This window comes from Rhamphochromis longiceps, linkage group LG23 (genome assembly GCF_057381845.1).
Source record: "Rhamphochromis longiceps isolate RC_006_pf linkage group LG23, R_longiceps_female_GT1.1, whole genome shotgun sequence".
NCBI lineage: Eukaryota > Metazoa > Chordata > Actinopteri > Cichliformes > Cichlidae > Rhamphochromis > Rhamphochromis longiceps.
This window is the reverse complement of record NC_140578.1, coordinates 39,275,025-39,281,513: the sequence shown is the minus strand read 5'-3', so window position 1 is coordinate 39,281,513 and position 6,489 is coordinate 39,275,025.

Here is a 6,489-nt window from a genome sequence, read left to right as displayed (position 1 = left end):
TGATGGTTTTTTTCCCTCATATTATTAATCAAACCAACAATGCATCCAAAGAAGCCAATGGCACAGAATGTACTTTTTTTTTTGCCCCTCAACGACACTCCGCTGACCAATTTCCCATCACTTGCTCTGACTCACCCCATTTTGAAGAAGCAGCACACTGACTTTATTACCGCGGCACTGGCAGACAGGGACTCATAAAGCTGACGGGTGTGATAACTCGTCCCCTACCTTGTCATGGCTCGAAGAAGAGGATGGAACAAAGGTGTGATGGAGAAGGGCATGAAGCCATCATCCCGCAGCGTGCTCAATGGGTTTTTCCTGTGACACCCTGTCGCTCCAGATTTAAAGACTGAAGGGAAGGCCCAGACAGTGATGGGTGATGGAGTGCCGCAGATGCAAACAGGGCCGATGTACCTTGGTGTTTACGTCTCAGAAGAGCAGTTTGTTCTCTTGACTGAGGCACTTTTAAGGGCCTGGGGTGAGAAGGGCATTGGCGCTTTCAGACTTTCTTTAAAGCCTTTTCCCCCCTCACTCAGAGATGGATTGTAAAGTGCAGACATTTTCAGATTTCAGGCAAAGCCTATTCATTTTTAATGCAATTAATATTAAATCATGTCCTAAAGGTCATGATTATTTAACGAGGGCACCTATCTTCACCTGCTGAGTTAGATAAACAGAATCTACCCTGCACCTCTTCTCAGGCTGGACCTCAAGTCTCCTCTCGGAGAAGCTAAAACCTTAAATACCCTGACTAAGTGATGAAAGAGCCGCCTTTGTTCTGCTAATGCAAAGCAGCATATTTATTCATAAATTCATAAAATTAGCATAGAGTGTGGTATTTCACACTTGTTTACACTTTAAAAATGTCAGTATGTTACTAGTATTTCCCTTTAGTGTCACCTTCACTGATGGACTTTTTTCTTTACAGTCCACAAATCCGGAAATAATGATTATGTAATGAGTGCTTTGATCTAATCAATAAGTTGCCATTACCTTCAACTATGACACACTTTCGCTGTTTTTTATTTCAGTGTTAGTCATACAATCTAGTCAGATTGTGGGGTTACCAGTCTTTACCTTAAAACATTAAAACTGTTTTCAGACCGATCACACCAATGTTAAATTTTAAGGCCAGATTTACTAACAAGTTCTACCAGTGCAAACTGATTTATGTCAACTAATTTAATTTTTCATTTTTTAAAGTACTGTCAGTGTTTACATGAGATAATAATGACAAATTGTGTGTAAGAGGTGACCCTGCTTTTTATTTATGGGAGTCCCTTTCCAAAGTCATTTACGAACATTTGCTAAATGGATTCATATTTAATGGCAAAGAACTGTAGCCTATACTTTATATTTTTGTGCTTGATATTGAAAAAAAAACAACCTGTGTCTGTGTTTAAAAAAAAAAAACTTTTTAAAACTAACCCTTTGGAGTTGTTGTGCCATTTTGCCCTGTTTAGCGAATCTGGCCCAGAGTAACGAAACTACTTCTAAGATTAAGATGGCGCCGGTGAGGTCGGCTGCCGTCACAACTAGTGATGGGATTTCCGGCTCTTTTTGGAGATCCGGCTCTTTCGGTTCGGCTCACTAAAAAGAGCCGGCTCTTTCGGCTCCGAACCGGCTCTTCAGATTGTTTTGTTGCTTTAATTAATTTATTATTAACAATAATATAAAATTATGCACAAAAGGAATTACTAACGTACAAAAAGTGGTTTTATTTATATATGTTTATATGCGGTGGCACCTAGAGACAAAACACGTACAAACTCCAAAACACATTTCTAGCATGAACTGAACTTCCAAAGCAAAGCTACTAGATCACTTAAATTACACAATTGAAAGCATGTATGTATTGTTTGTGTATTCATACACAAGCACTCATATATATTCAAATAATTTAAAAAAAAGTTCATTTACCTGTTACTACCACACATCAAATCCGGTCGTTGGTACTTGCTGGCTTGTGTAGCCACAAGATAACAAAAGCTCAACACTGCGCCCAGCATCCTGGAGCACTTCTGTTGTCTTTTGTATGTGTTTTGAGTTTTTATATGCTTCTAAGTTTTTACGTGCTTATGAGTTTTTACGTGTTTTGGAGTTTGTACGTGTTTTTACGTCTTTTGGAGTTTGTACATGCTTCAGAGTTCGTACGTGATTTGAAGTTTATATGTGCTTCGTCTCTAGGGGCCACCATAAATATACTTTTATTTATTCACTCCACATAAAATGTAATAAATAAATCATATTTTCAGCTTTTTCCTTTTACAAATTTAAAGTGAAAACAACACAAAACACTGCAAACCACAACACAATTAAATATAAATTAAAATATGAAAACATAAAGAAGATGCATATTCTCTGTCATATGGGCCCGCACGAATAAACTTTCTGAATCCTTTATCATCTGCAACCGAAAATAGTTGTGGATGATTACTATACCTTTCTAATGTGATGTTGTTGTCCCTGGCTCTCTTTCTCTCTCTCTCCCTCTGGCTCTGTTCCTGTGCTACTGAGTATAACTACCGCCCCTCCCCCCTCTGCCCAGCGTAAAGCACAAGGCTCACGTGCAGAGTGAAGCGGAAAAAAAGTGCGAGAGAGAGAGAGAGGGTGAGAGAGAAAAAAAAAAAACCCACGTGACGGCTCGCGATAAGAAGCCGGCTCGCGTCGTTCACGTCAAAGAGCCGGCTCTAAGAGCCATTTCGTTCGCGAACGACCCATCACTAGTCACAACTGCTCCGACCACTTTTTCTTTGTCTTTGTTTTTTAAGTTAGTTTTCAGCGTTTCTAAATCGGCAAAATCATCACCATTGGGTACATTAGGTATGACAGTGACACTCTTGTTTCTATTGGTATACAATGTACTCACAATTCGAAGTTTTTAACTCCGGATCCAAGCTGGCCGAGTGAGATCTTGAGGGAGAACAAAGGGAAGCGGCGGCGGCCTAGAGGGAAGCGAGCCGGCGTCAGGAACAGGCTGAGAGCTCGTGCACACCGCACACCTCTGCCTAGCATCCTGCTCGCCAACGTCCAGTCACTGGAGAACAAGCTTGACGACCTCAGGGCCAGGGTAAAGTTCCAGAGAGACATTCGGGACTGCAATCTCCTCTGCTTCACCGAGACATGGCTGAACCCAGCGGTGCCGGACCACGCCATCCAGCCGGCCGAGTTCTTCTCGGTTCACCGCATGGACAGGACACGGGACTCGGGGAAGTCAAGGGGAGGCGGCGTGTGTTTAATGGTGAACAACAACTGGTGCAACAGTGCGAACGTTGTTCCTCTCACACGCTCCTGCACACCAAATCTGGAACTACTGTCCATCATGTGCCGTCCTTTTTATCTACCTCAGGAATTTACATCGGTCATTGTAAGTGCCGTTTATATTCCACCACAAGCGGACACGGTCACCGCCTTATGCGAGCTGCATGAGGCACTCACACAGCACCAGACACAACACCGGGACGCTGCGCTTATTGTGACGGGGGACTTTAATAGCGCCAACCTCAAACGCGCAGCGCCGAACTTTTATCAACACATCACCTGCCCCACCAGAGGTGAAAGGACACTGGACCACTGCTACACTACGGTCAAGGACGGCTACAAGGCACAATCCCGCCCTCCGTTTGGCAAGTCTGATCAAGCCGCCATCTTCCTCATGCCAAAATACAAACAAAGGCTGAAACAGGAAGTTCCGGTTCAGAGGAAGGTCACGCGCTGGACGGATCATTTGGTGGCCGCGTTACAGGACGCACTCGATGACGCAGACTGGGGCATGTTCAGAAACAGCTCCGATGATGATGTCAACGTGTTTACGGAAGCGGTTGTGGGATTCATCGGGAAACTAGCGGATGATACCGTGGAGACAAAGACTATCACAACGTTTCCCAACCAGAAGCCGTGGGTGGATAAAACCATCCGCGACGCTCTGAGATCCCGCACCGCTGCCTACAACACGGGACTCACGACGGGGGACATGGACCCGTACAAAGCCGCGTCATATAACGTGCGGAGGGCGGTGAAAGAGGCGAAACTCCAACAGAGTGACTCTAGGAGCCTGTGGCGGGGACTAAGGACAATAACGGACTATAAAGCACCAACAACCGGTATGACGAACACGGCCGTGACTCTGGAAGACGACCTGAACACTTTCTATGCTCGCTTCGAGGCTGCAGCTAAGGACTCCAACAATGCTAGTGCTAGCGGCGCTAACGGCTGCAGACAGGAAGATACTGCCAGCACCGGAAACGTGCTCGTCGTCTCCGAGCATGAAGTACAGTGGGGCAAAAAAGTATTTAGTCAGCCACCGATTGTGCAAGTTCCCCCACCTAAAATGATGACAGAGGTCAGTAATTTGCACCAGAGGTACACTTCAACTGTGAGAGACAGAATGTGAAAAATAAATCCATGAATCCACATGGTAGGATTTGTAAAGAATTTATTCGTAAATCAGGGTGGAAAATAAGTATTTGGTCAATAACAAAAATACAACTCAATACTTTGTAACATAACCTTTGTTGGCAATAACAGAGGTCAAACGTTTACTATAGGTCTTTACCAGGTTTGCACACACAGTAGCTGGTATTTTGGCCCATTCCTCCATGCAGATCTTCTCGAGAGCAGTGATGTTTTGGGGCTGTCGCCGAGAAACACGGACTTTCAACTCCCGCCACAGATTTTCTATGGGGTTGAGGTCTGGAGACTGGCTAGGCCACTCCAGGACTTTCAAATGCTTCTTACGGAGCCACTCCTTTGTTGCCCGGGCGGTGTGTTTTGGATCATTGTCATGTTGGAAGACCCAGCCTCGTTTCATCTTCAAAGTTCTCACTGATGGAAGGAGGTTTTGGCTCAAAATCTCACGATACACGGCCCCATTCATTCTGTCCTTAACACGGATCAGTCGTCCTGTCCCCTTGGCAGAAAAACAGCCCCATAGCATGATGTTTCCACCCCCATGCTTCACAGTAGGTATGGTGTTCTTGGGATGCAACTCAGTATTCTTCTTCCTCCAAACACGACGAGTTGAGTTCATACCAAAAAGTTCTACTTTGGTTTCATCTGACCACATGACATTCTCCCAATCCTCTGCTGTATCATCCATGTGCTCTCTGGCAAACTTCAGACGGGCCTGGACGTGCACTGGCTTCAGCAGCGGAACACGTCTGGCACTGCGGGATTTGATTCCCTGCCGTTGTAGTGTGTTACTGATGGTGACCTTTGTTACTTTGGTCCCAGCTCTCTGCAGGTCATTCACCAGGTCCCCCCGTGTGGTTCTGGGATCTTTGCTCACCGTTCTCATGATCATTTTGACCCCACGGGATGAGATCTTGCGTGGAGCCCCAGATCGAGGGAGATTATCAGTGGTCTTGTATGTCTTCCATTTTCTGATGATTGCTCCCACAGTTGATTTTTTCACACCAAGCTGCTTGCCTATTGTAGATTCACTCTTCCCAGTCTGGTGCAGGTCTACAATACTTTTCCTGGTGTCCTTCGAAAGCTCTTTGGTCTTGGCCATGGCGGAGTTTGGAGTCTGACTGTTTGAGGCTGTGGACAGGTGTCTTTTATACAGATGATGAGTTCAAACAGGTGCCATTCATACAGGTAACGAGTGGGGGACAGAAAAGCTTCTTACAGAAGACGTTACAGGTCTGTGAGAGCCAGAGATTTTCCTTGTTTGAGGTGACCAAATACTTATTTTCCACCCTAATTTATGAATAAATTCTTTACAAATCCTACCATGTGAATTCATGGATTTTTTTTTCACATTCTGTCTCTCACAGTTGAAGTGTACCTCTGGTGCAAATTACTGACCTCTGTCATCATTTTAGGTGGGGGAACTTGCACAATCGGTGGCTGACTAAATACTTTTTTGCCCCACTGTAAGGAGAGTTCCCATCCTGGCAACAAACTGTTCCAACTTCTGCAATCTGGTAGAAGGTTCCGCATCTTCCGGGCAAGGACAGAGAGACTCAAGAGGAGCTTCTATCCCCAAGCCATCCGTGCCCTAAACACACACACCCGCCCTCTCACATCATCTATAATTGACTGAGACAGGACTCTTCCAGACACTAAACCAAGGCACAATGTACATTTCAATTCTTTTAATTTTAAATATGTTTATATTGTCTATCCTGTAAAATAGTCAGATGTCTATTCATATTAATGTACAGAATTCACCTGCTTGCTGCTACTACTGCACATTCACCCAATGTATATACACACACACACACACATATACACACACACACATATATATATATATATATATACACACATATATATATATATATATATATATATACACACATATATATATATATATATACACACACATATATATATATATATATACACACATATATATATATATATATATATATATATACATATATATACATATATATACATATATATACATATATATACATATACATATATATACATATATACATATATATATATATATATATATATATATATATATACATATAT